Here is a 12,713-nt window from a genome sequence, read left to right on the forward strand (position 1 = left end):
TAGCACTGCCTCCTCCTTTGTCATTTTGGTTGACACAAGAATGCGTAATTAGGCTGGCGACCGGTATTAATGTGTAACGTTACAACTTGCTTTTGTGCTGGGAGAGTGTATGTTCCTGACCCACAGTATACTGTAGCTTATACTTTGCTGGAGTGTTTCGGAAACCAATCCCAGTTTGATTGTCCTGTTTCCATTAGGTTATCTCACGGTCATTGCATTCAAAAATTCCTCGCTGACGTATAACGTTAGCATCGATTTGCGTTTTATGATTGTCAGTGGTACCCTTACAACAGAACGTTAAATTTGAATCTTTCTTACTTCCTTTTGAAAAAGAAACAGACAAAAGCTCACTTGAATAATACCACTACAACTTGTATGTACTTAAATGAATATAAAATGATTTTCCCATTGCTAAATTCTAGTGTAACTCTATGTATGAGAAGCCATTCTCTTGGTGGTACTAATAGTGAAACTCTTCCTTAATATAGTAATGTTTTCAAACTACCTACGCTCCCTGTAATACTTTTTGTCCAGCAGTAGTTTACCTAACAGAAATTTGATATTCAAATCAAGTAGTACGCTTCCAACAATAGACGAGGTCAGTGTTACTACACACAGCAGAAAAATTCCTATTCCATTGTGGGGCATGATTAGAATTTTTCTAAGTAACACTAGATACATATAGCAAATTCTGGAGACTTCGCAAAAAAAATCGTTGCAAAATTATCGAAGAACTCTGACGAGATAATGGCCCTCCAATCGTTTTATAAATGGCTTAAGCGCCAGCATCTGTCAGCCCATATCACAGTTTCCTCCAGTACACTAATTTGTATTTGTCTGTCGACACCACTGAGTACCTCCTAATTTCCATTCGTAGTGATGAAAGCACCCCTTTAGTTAATTAAAACAAGATTTCCGTAAATAAATACGAATTCCCAGGACAACTAAACACATTGTTGGGAAAGCGACTCAATGCTAAAGCTATTAAAAAAAGCCTTTCTCTGCTAATATTGAAAGCTTTTGAATATTTGTACTTAACGACTCTCCTGGAAGTGGGCTGCATTAAAACACGAAATGCTCGATGGTGTCGTTATTGGACTCAAAAAGTGGAACAAACAATGACTTGATCTCGCAAGTTTTTAAAAAGGTAAGTTATTGTAAAAGAGCCATCTAACGCCGCACCAACACGAGTGTTGTCAATCTTCAGTAATGTATTATGGACAGTAACGTTTGAATATGACTTTTTTCGTGCTCTCTTACCAGTCATGGCGTTAATATGTTACTCATGGTCTGTATTAGATTTAACTTAACGTTATTATTGTCATTCAAAGCTATACAGCACATTGACTTCTTGACCGTTACACTTTGAGTAATAATTTAGTACTAAAAAGGAGCATAACGTCGATTAATTCCGTGCTGAACTATAAAGGAAATGAATCCCCTATTTCAACGTCTCGCTGCCATAAAAGTCATAAGAAACTGAGCATTAAGTCCAATAAGAGACCGCGGTCTCCGACTGATTGAACCGATAAGCGCCTGTAGTATAACAAGGAATCTTGTGAAGATTTTAGTTGTTTTGCTGACTAGGATTTCCCATATTTGGCTGCTTCATTCCGTGGATATAATGTTATAATGGACCACACGTTGTCCTATCTCTTGGGTGGTATTCGGGGCAGACGTTTCCCTTAAAGTCTTCCATGTTTACAAATTTTAGCTAGTGTTGCGTGGTCCATCTTTTCCAGACGATCCTTCCAATTTATTTGTCTGGTCTTCATCCGTTTATTTATATCTTGTGTTTCACAGTGACCCATTATTCATACATTCGTTCTCTTCTTCAATATATTACTCCTTGGATCTCTTTTATTATCTTCTCATCCATTGGCATATAGTTTAGTTTCATCTTTTTTTTCCTCTCTAGATTCTGGTATATATGTTTCAGCAGGTAACACTAGTTTTTTAATTATTTTTACTTTGCCCTCAGTTGTCATAAATTTGTTTCTTCATACAGTATTTTGCAGGCATTCGGCTACCCTCGCTACTTTTGCCACTTGGGTTTTTACTTCACTGGTTAAATCTTTGTAGGTGGTGATAACATTCCCTCGATAAAGCTCATCACTTGTTCAATTGACACACCATCTAAGAATACTTCTACTTTACATCTTACAGCTGCATTTAATATTACAATAAACTTTGATTTTTTACATGAGGTTTCCAGGTTCTATTGCTCAGCTGTTTCATTGAGGTGATGAAATAAATTTTGAAAATTAGCCTCATTATCAGATATTAGCACAGAATCATTAGCATTACATATAATATTTACCACTTTATTTTCTATCTTATATCCCGATTTCTGTTCTTTGCCATCAATGATATGGTCCATTTTTAAGATGAACAGTAATGGGCACAATGACTCTCCTGGTCTAATTCCTTTATCTATTATAATTTCATCTGTCAATCCCTCATGTGCTTCAGATGCAATTTTATTACCAGTATACATATATCTTCTATGATTTTACTATATCTTTTGACACTCTCTTCTCGAATAAGCTTTGTATTATATTTTCTTTTCTATTAGTGTTGAAGGATTTTGACAAGTCAAAAAGCACAGTTTGATCAGGTTACTAAATTCTATGTATTTTTTATAACGTATTTTAAAGCAAATTTTTTATCTGCTGTACTCCTGTTCTTCCTGAATACTTGTTGTTCATCTGCTGGTTCTGGGTAATTCCCTGGTTATTATCTAATACTTTTTATCCCGTTTTTTTATACTGGAACTACCACAGTTTCTATCATTCTTTTGCTATCCTACCTTAATTCATAATATCTTTAAATAGAGTACTAAGCGGATGATAAAATATTTGACTCCCATATTTTATTAATTCCTTATATATGCCATCTAGCCCTGGGGATTTTCTACTATAAGTCCTTTTTTATTTTTTTGCATACTACTTCCATAGAGAAAGCTCTTCTATTTGGTTGCTATTTCCTGTGATTTGCTGTCTAGTTTCAATTTCCACATTTGTTGTATCCTGATACTGTAATTTGAAAGAAATTTCTCACTGAATTTTGCTTACATTCTGTATTTGAATATGTTCATTAATATTCTTCTTTTTCTTTTGGAGCAACCACCATACTTTCTTTTGTGTTCATCAAGGTCTCGTTATTTATTTTCTATATCGCTTCCTATATCCTGTTTTATTTTTCGAATAAGCGAGTTCGCCCTGCTGCAAATGATCGTGTACTATGGGTATTTGTCTTGATTCTGACTGCCATTGTATTTTACGAAGGCTTTCTTCTTTTAAAAAGGTAACTGTTTCACATCTTGGATGAACCACAGTATTCTGTATACATTGCTACTTACTAACATATTTTACCTTTTCGTTCCTAAAGTTTCTCTTGCTGTCTCTTGTATATTAGATCCAAGGGTAGTCTACCTATCTACTAAGTCTTGTTCATCCAGACACAAACTCCAGAATGTGAGGGCATGAAAGTCTACAACATACTAAAAAAGAAACAAACAGCATGGAGCTAGGGCAACTGAAACCAAAGCTGCACAAGTTATTAGTGGAGAAATGTTATTACTCTGTAGAAGAATCTATGAATGACGATTTGAAAATCTGTGCAAGGAAATATCACCTGTAAATTAGGCTCAGCAGTTCTGTGTCAAATAAATGATTGTAAAATGTATATTAATTTGTAATACATGAAACTGAAGTATTGATATATTGTTTTTGGAATACTGTATATACAAATTGTAATTGTAATATAAATGTAATGTTGACGAGTCCCCAGTACATCAGATCTGTGATTTGACTCTTTGTTATGGGGTAATTAAAAATTCTGATTCTGACGAGTTTTTATTTTAAAAGTGCACATTTAAGTTAGGCTTTACCGTGACTGTTATTGACATCAAATGAACAACTTTACTGTTACCAGTCACTGTTTATTTATCTCCACGACATGTTGCAAAGGCTTAAACCTCCATCATCAAGTGGGTTTACATTTGTTAGTACGACATAAGTGTGTGTTGTGTTACGATCTTTGGAGAAACTTATGGCACTGTCTAGTGGAGAAACAAAACACTATTTCAGAACATGGTTTTGGGCTTCTTGACAAAAAATTTAAACATATATCTAACGGTAAAAATAAAATAAATAAAACAGTACCTCCAGTGGCCTCAGGTTCCTTTCACTTTCGTAACACATCACTGTATACAGTCATATTTTGTGAACAAATATGGCGTCTAGAGACTACTAGGTGTAAGGATGATATTGCAAAAGAGAAAAATTATCACAAAGTACAAAGAAAATACATCATAACAATATTATTACAGAATAAGATTTGAAGGATTGTGGAGATCTTTGTTTTGAGGTTTTGAAGACATGTATTGGAATAAATATTTCATGTCGTACATAAATCCGACTTTGTCAAGTTTATATGGCTTAAACTTCATACTCGTTAAATAATCAGGTGACATAATGCAACCTTTAAGTATGATAATTGTGTTGGCTACAATGGTAAAATTTAACATAAATGACAATTTAGGTTGGAATTCACAAATAGGAGGCAGAGGGAGAGGAAAAGAAAGAAAAACAGAGAGAGAGAGTGGAAGGAGTGACTGGATGACAGCAACCTTTCCAAGCAGGGGGTGTAATAACTGACTAATGGTTGGGGTAATACATTGGTTAATGCTTAAAATATGCAGCTAGATGTACCATTTGTGCGATTAGTTGATGTACATATAGTTTCAAGCTGACAGGGGGTACAAGCTGTTGGTGTTATAGTATATTTGTAAATGAGGTCAATCGCTCTTGCATTTAGGGGATGTCATGGTAACTTAACTAAATATTTATGGTAAATAAAGGTTTGTGCATGCGCGTGAGTGTGCCTCTGTCTGTGTGTGTGTGTGTGTGTGTGTGTGTGTGTGTGTGTGTGTGTGTGTGTGTATGTGTGTGTGTCTGTGTGTGTTCACTGCAAATTTTTACAACTTATGCAGCTGCTGAAAATAGAGGTGATACTGTTGTAAATATTCTCATTAAAATGGATTCAGGTTGTTTTGTTTGGTGTGCATATATTTGGAGCTTTTCAAGGATGCCTAGTATTTTGCCTTTAGGTTGGATGTATAGGATCTTTATACTTATGTTGTTAACAAGGTGTTTTGTTCGATACAGGTGGGTGGGTATTTCTTATGTGTGGTGTTTTTTGTTTTTTAAGGCTGGCATGTTTCCTTTGAATCTAATCTCAAATGATCTACTTGTCTGCCCTAAATAGAAGCAGTCACAGTCCAAACATTCAATTTTGTATGCACTTGTATGATGAACTGGGTTTTGTGTGTTGGTGTTTTGAGGTAACTTCTGTCCAATCTTGTTCTCTGTGGTAAAGGATATGGTTATGCCTGGTACCTAGAAATGGAATGTATGGAAGATGCTGATTTGTTTTTGTTTTTTGCGAAGTAATGGTTGTGCCACTATTGAGTGTTTGGGGTATCTATTATGGAACTGTTATAACCATTTGCAATAGCTGTTTATTTTATTATTTCAATTTCTTCTTCGCATTTCTCTTCAGAGAGTGTTAACTGGATAACTCATGTACTGGAATTCTGCCAGTTGTGGGATGTGGGATGACAGAAGGAGATGTGGATTGTAGCACTTGTTGTGTAGGCCTCTGATAAATTTCAAGTTTCTTTCATTCCTGTCTGTGAATCCCAACCTAAACTGTCAGTTATGTTTAATTTTACCACTGTAGTCAATATAATTATTGTGCTTAAAGTTTATAACATGTCACCTGATAGTATAAACTTGACAAAATAGTGTTCATACACAAGAAGGAGATACAGATTGTAGCACGTGCTTGTTTAGACCTCTGATAAATTTCAAACTTCTTTCATTCCTGTTTGTGAATCCCAACCTAAATTGTTAATTATGTTTAATTTTACCTCCATAGTCAATATAATTATTGTGCTTAAAGGTTACAACGTGTCACCTGATAGTATAAACGAGTATGAAGTTCAAGCTATATGAACTTGACAAAATCGTATTTATCTACCACCTGAAATATTCATTCCAACACAAGTATTCAAACCATCAAAACAAAGATCTCCATAATCTTTTAAAACTTATTCTGTTATAATATTGTTACAAACATTGTCATAATGCTTCTCTTTTGCTACATGATCTATGCACCTAACAGTTTCCAGACGCCATATTTCTTTATGAATTATGACAATATACATGAGATGTGTAAGACAACGAAAGGAACCTACGACCACTGGAGGTACTCTTTTTTTTATTTTATTTTTACCATTAGATATAAGTTTAGCTTTTTCTCAAGAAACCCAAAACCATATTCTGAAATAGTGTTTTGTTTCTCCACTAGACAGTGCCATAAGTTCCTCCAAAAATCGTAACACAACACTCACTAACGTACTAATAAATGTGAATCTACCTGATGATAGAGATTTAAACCTTTGATACTCGTCTTGGAGGTAAATAAACAGTGACTGGTAACATTAGACATGAGTTATTACGGATTTCGTCCTTTAAACTATTTTGGTACAGCGTCTTCGTACTCACATTGTTTGTGACTTCAATTTTAATCATTTCATCAGCCTGCTTCTTAATTTCTTTGTTTTTCAGTCTATATTTCGAGGTTCGTTTTACACACTACCAGCCTATGATCTGGTCCTATATTGGCCTGTGTCAACATTCTCACACCAAATATTTGACGTGAATGAACAGCTTTATTCTTTATGTTGTCATTAACAACCGAGAACTGACACTGTGTTTTACTCCAGGTGTATTTGTGCCGCGCTTATGGTCGAAGCGTATGTTACTAATACGTACTAGTTTTCACTCAATGTGCAAAAATCAATTAGGTCTTTTCCACTATCAGTTATTTCTGTTTGACTAAATATTTGTTTATAGCCTGCTATAATGGATTCGTCAATACGTCCATTAAAATCTCCCATGAGCTAGATTTCTTGTCAGACGGGACGAACGGTCCAGGTACGTTGTGTAGAACATGAAAGACACACCCGTGTGTGGCAACCTTTAAAATCAGCAATAGCAGAACATTGCATTTCCATGGGACATTCAATGGAATACAATAACACCAAAATTGCAGCACCAGGTTACATCTTCTGGGACCCTGTAATTAAAGAATCCGTGGAAATACACTACGGGCCATTAAAATTGCTACACCATGAAGATGACGTGCTACAGACGCGAGATTTAACAGACAGGAAGAAGATGCTGTGATATGCAAATGATTAGCTTTTCAGAGCATTCACGCAAGGTTGGCGCCGGTGGCGACACCTACAACGTGCTGACATGAGGAAAGTTTCCAACCGAATTCTCTTACACAAACAGCAGTTGACCGGCGTTGCCTGGTGAAACGTTGTTGTGATGCATCGTGTAAAGAGGAGAAATGCGTATCATCACGTTTATGACTTTGATGAAGGTCGGATTGTAGCCTATCGCGATTGCGGTTTATCGTATCGCGACACTGCTGTTCGCTTTGGTCGAGATCCAATGACTGTTAGCAGAATATGGAATCGATTCGTTCAGGAGGATAATACAGAAAGCCGTCCTGGATTCCAACGGCCTCGTATCACTAGCAGTCGAGATCACAGGCATCTTATCCGCATGGCTGTAACGGATCCCGCAGCCACGTCTCGATCCCTGAGTCAACAGATGCGGACTTTTGCAAGACACAACCATCTGCACGAACAGTTCGACGACGTTTGCAGCAGCTTGGACTATCAGCTCGGAGACCATGGCTGCGGTTACAATTGACGCTGCATCACAGACAGGAGTGACTGTGATGGTGCACGAAACGCAAAATGTAATTTTTTCGGATGAATCCAGGTTCTGTTTACAGCATCACGATGGTCGCATCCGTGTTTGGCGATATCGCGGTGAACGCACAATGGAAGCGTGTATTCCTCATCGCCATACTGGCGTATCACCCGGCGTGATGGTATGGGGTGTCATTGGTTACACGTCTCGGTCACCTCTTGTTCTCATTGAGGGCACTTTGAACAGTGGACGTTACATTTCAGATGTGTTACGACCCGTGACTCTACCCTTCATTCCATCCCTGCGAAATCCTACATTTCAGCAGGATAATGCACGACCGCTTGTTGCAGGTCCTGTACGGGCCTTTCTGGATACAGAAAACGTTCGACTGCTGCCCTGGCCAGCACATTCTGCAGATCTCTCACGAACTGAAAACGTCTGGTCAATGGTGGCCGAGCAACTGGCTCGTCACAATACGCCAGTCACTACCCTTGATGAACTGTGGTATCGTGTTGAAGCTGCATGGGCAGCTGTACCTGTACACGCCAGCCAAGCTCTGTTTAACTCAATGTCCAGGCGTACGAAGGCCTTTATTACGGCCAGAGGTGGTTGTTTTGGGTACTGATTTCTCAGGATCTAGGCACCGAAATTTCATGAAAATGTAATCACATGTCAGTTCTAGTATAATATATTTGTCCAATGAATACCCTTTTATCATCTGCATTTCTTCTTGGTGTAGCAATTTTAATGGCCAGTAGTGTACGTCTTGCTGAGAATTTAATGAATCGTGATAACGGCTTTCAGCTTGATAAAAATTGGTATCCAGTTATTAAAATTATGCGCTCACAGCGGAATCGACATGCTCAGAAGATACTCACCGATTAGACTGTTCTTACTTCACCACTGAGGGCAGCACACACTACTTGGCTGCCTCATGCATGTCACCTCCTAACGCATGCGCCCTATACGGCAGCACGATTCGCATCCGCTGAATTCGCTATAAATATCGTGACTGCACCAGGTCTCTTTAGGACTTCGTCTACTCACCTGAGGATGGCTGGACGTCTCTGGGCCAAAATACCGTTGCAGAATGTTGATAGGTTACGGCTGCAAACCCGAAAATTACTGGAAGTGCATTTCAGTAGTATGCATAACTGTGGTATGTAACCTCCCCCTCACTTATCGACCTTAATGACAGAGAAAAATTAAACTGCGTGTACCTAATGGAAATTTGGGGAAGGCAATCGTCACCGAAGTTAATCTGTCGGTAAAGAGGGAGAAAGGGTTACATCCAAATGAAAGGAAAAATTCAAATGAAATTGGTGAAAATTAATTTTGAGAAAAGGGTAAAGTTAATAAAGAAAGTAAATATGAGCTGGTTACGTTAACAATTAACCGGCGTTAATTAGATATTTGAGATTTGGGGAAAATTACAGTCGCCAGTCCCATGGACATCTACTATAATAACTGAAAAAGAAAGGTTAATGCACATATAATTAGTAATAAAAGCGTGGCAACTGAAGGTTGATACGTGTAGTGTGCAAAGTGAAAATTTGTCAGAAGTAATAAATTTCGCCACACTCTGACTGAATTTACCAAAAGAATTAATAAAACCGGAAAACTGAAAGTTAATTTAGTGACTGAAATTAATAGTGAACTTCGTTTCTGAAGCACAACGAAATTAAATAAAATAAGGTTAGTTTTGGGCTACCTCAACAATCATCTCAAAAGCTATTTAAAATTACACGATTTAGAAATAAGACATTTAACTTTGAACTTGAATTAGATGATGTTGAAAAATTAACAATAGGAAAATTTAGTATGTACCAAGCTAATCTGCAGTCACAGGTAAGCTAAAATATGCTAATAAAACTCGCACTCTTAATTTCTGCTTTTGTAATCTAAATATTGTAGCCAGTTATGAATACTTTAAGTGAACTTTGAAATTAAAGCAGTGACATGGAATGATATTACTTTAATGCTGGCGTTTGAATATCGACGACACACAGGTTCATTTCGGAAATGGAAGCGACCCTGCTTGTTAATGGAATTGGGACAATGAGCAACAATGGTTCATGCTAAGTTGCCGTATTTTAGTGATGCAAATGAAACAGTTTGAAAAGGTGATGTCTGCCATACAGTTCTAAAAATTTACATGCTTTCAGGCTTCCTTGTTGGTTGATTGAAGGTTTGAAGCCGTCGATCGAGGAGGTGGCGATAATCACTTACTGTCGGCCGTCACTGTTGCAGAAGCTGAATGTTGGCGCGCCTTCTTCGACACATGGTTACCAGGCGAAACGGGCTCTTAAAGTGTGCCAGCTAATGCTTACCGTCCGCGGCACCGTGTCATAACCTATTATAGCAAGTTGAGCCCAATTACATGCTGCCAAACCCCGAAAGCGCGGCCACTCGCGGGAGCGTCACTCAACCCATCTGCTCCACCGCCCTACTCCAGCCAGACTCTGCTCTGCCCGCGCTCCACTCGGCAGACTTAACACTACCCAAGATCCTAAACACTTTGGTTCTCCCACGACCTATCGATGCAATCGTTCGATAGCATAGTTTTCCCTAGGCAAGACCCAGCGTAAAAATACAAATATTATTTACAAAACAAACCAATTATACATCGACATAAATGCATATATATATAAAGACACCGAAATGTCATACCTTCAGGTAACAAAATAAGGAGAAAGTTTATAGAACAATAGATGAAAATAGGAGAATATGCATTTCCGGCGTTACAGGCAAACTTATAATTTGAAAGCTAGGTTATCTTTTCTCAAGAATAATTTTTAAAATATGTAGTTCCTTGTCTTATATAAGAAATTCCTTGAAGCCATAATCGAATCTTACTATACAACAATAAATAAACAGATACAACGTAGTTAAAAAAACTCAGAGATTTCCATTAGTTTTTTAGACTTATTAAAATATTTTTATTTAAGCTCCACCCAATCACTGAGATTATATGGATCATTATTTGGCAGCTTGGGAGAGGGAACGCTAGGGGTTCGCAATAGTAGTAGAGTATGGGTTTCAACAAACATCGGTGGCAATGTGGAGACGAAGGCAGCAAATCGAGTAGAGAATTGGAGATGGGATCATTGTATGAAGAGCAAAGAAAAAGGGAAAGATGGAGACGAAGGGGGGAAGTTCTAGTAAGGGATGGAAGTGTGAGAGCTAATAGGATGAATGAGTATCAGATCCAATGTCACTGTCAGAGAGAGGAAGTTTGTTGAATATTCGTAAAGAGATGCTAATCGTTACAGGCACGTTAGCGAAACAGAATGTAAAATTATAAGTCAAACAGTCGGGTTGATAAGTCGAGTTTGCGGAAATTGTAGGATAGCGGAGACAGAGGACGAGGGTTGCCTGTTCACTGACCTGCAGGTGACATTGAATCAAAATTGGTTAGCACTTCCCAGTTGAGGGTATTTGTGCTGGAGACCAATAGCGCAGCGCGATCTGCTCGGTATCTCCCCGCAGTCAGAGACGGAGTCACGTGGTAATGAACAATACTCCCATCGACAAGGAGGGTGTGCAGTGACGTACTTCGCTGCCTTTGTGCTATCTGCGGAGCGGCCGCGGAATTAACAGCGAGGAGCGCGCAGCGTCGTGCGTAGACGGTACGGCAGTGGCTGTCGCAATGCCGCAAAAGCAGTGTCATGTCGGTGGGCGGTAATCGCGACGGACAACAAAACGCGCGCGGACGGAGTAACGCCGTACAGCTCATTGTCCGCCTCTTCCCTCCCCCTTTGTGGTCGACGCCGCAGCAATTACGGAGATAAAACACGCCACGAGGCGCCGCGGGCTTCCCTGCCACACGCTTCCTTTATTTGCGTCGTTCGGTGCTACCCCCGCTTATTTTTTTGTTTGCAGTGTTCTCTCCTTCCCTTTTCTTCCACCCCTGTCCCTCTCTCTCACTCTCTCTCTCTCTCTCTTCGGTAGCGCCATTTTTACTCCTTTCCGCTTATATTTACGGTCGCCGGGTCGATATGTGAGTCATTCAACGTCCATTTCAAAAGTTGGAGGAGCTCCGCGCTGACGTTCGCCTCCTATAATTTGGTTTTTATTGTCGCCTCGCGCGGTCCTCCGTCTTCCAGTAACTGCAGCGGTGATGCGGCTGCGACGCGGGTTGCAGTAGCTGCAGGGGTGCAGTGGCTAGTGCAGCGCGAGGCAGGGCGGCGTGGTGTTACGAAAGCATATTTCTACATGGACCATGATAGAGACAGCTAGTATACTTGCGAGATTTGGCTTACTTTATTATAGATTATTGGTAATGTAAGCTGATTATGAATTAACTACTTTAAGATTAATCAAGTAAATTTTTTATTGTTCCCTTATACCAAGGCTTATTAAAATTTTTGTATTTACGAGTATTTACAGAACGCGATTTACTTTCATCTAGAGTTAATTCATAGTAAATGTTTCATAAGTACGATGATAATAACACTTTAATTCATTATACGAATTCAAAATGTATTGAGATATCTAGTTTCTCTAAAAAGTATATTACATTTACAGTTAATTTGTTTATATGTAAGTTTCGAATTAAAAATATGAACCTAGTCGCCCTTTAGCGGATAAGCTCTAAAGGTAATATCCTATAATTTTTTTTGTATATTAAGGGGCGTAGGACGTCAAACGTGTCGACTTGGACCTGGAGAGGCATCACAGGACATTTTAATTTCCAGTATCTATAATTTTACAAATAAATTCATAAAACTTTGTCAGCATCACCAGGAAGGATTCAGGATTCACATCCATTGCAGTGGAAGTTCGAAAACATAACAAAATAATTTTTTTTACGTTCGAAATTTCATGATTTTTTTCACTTACTAATGGCTGCATTTGTTGCTATAGGTACACTTTTCTTCATAAGTTAGAGAGATTCTTCGATGAATTTTACACAGC

Source organism: Schistocerca americana, chromosome 1, assembly GCF_021461395.2.
Source record: "Schistocerca americana isolate TAMUIC-IGC-003095 chromosome 1, iqSchAmer2.1, whole genome shotgun sequence".
Lineage (NCBI taxonomy): Eukaryota > Metazoa > Arthropoda > Insecta > Orthoptera > Acrididae > Schistocerca > Schistocerca americana.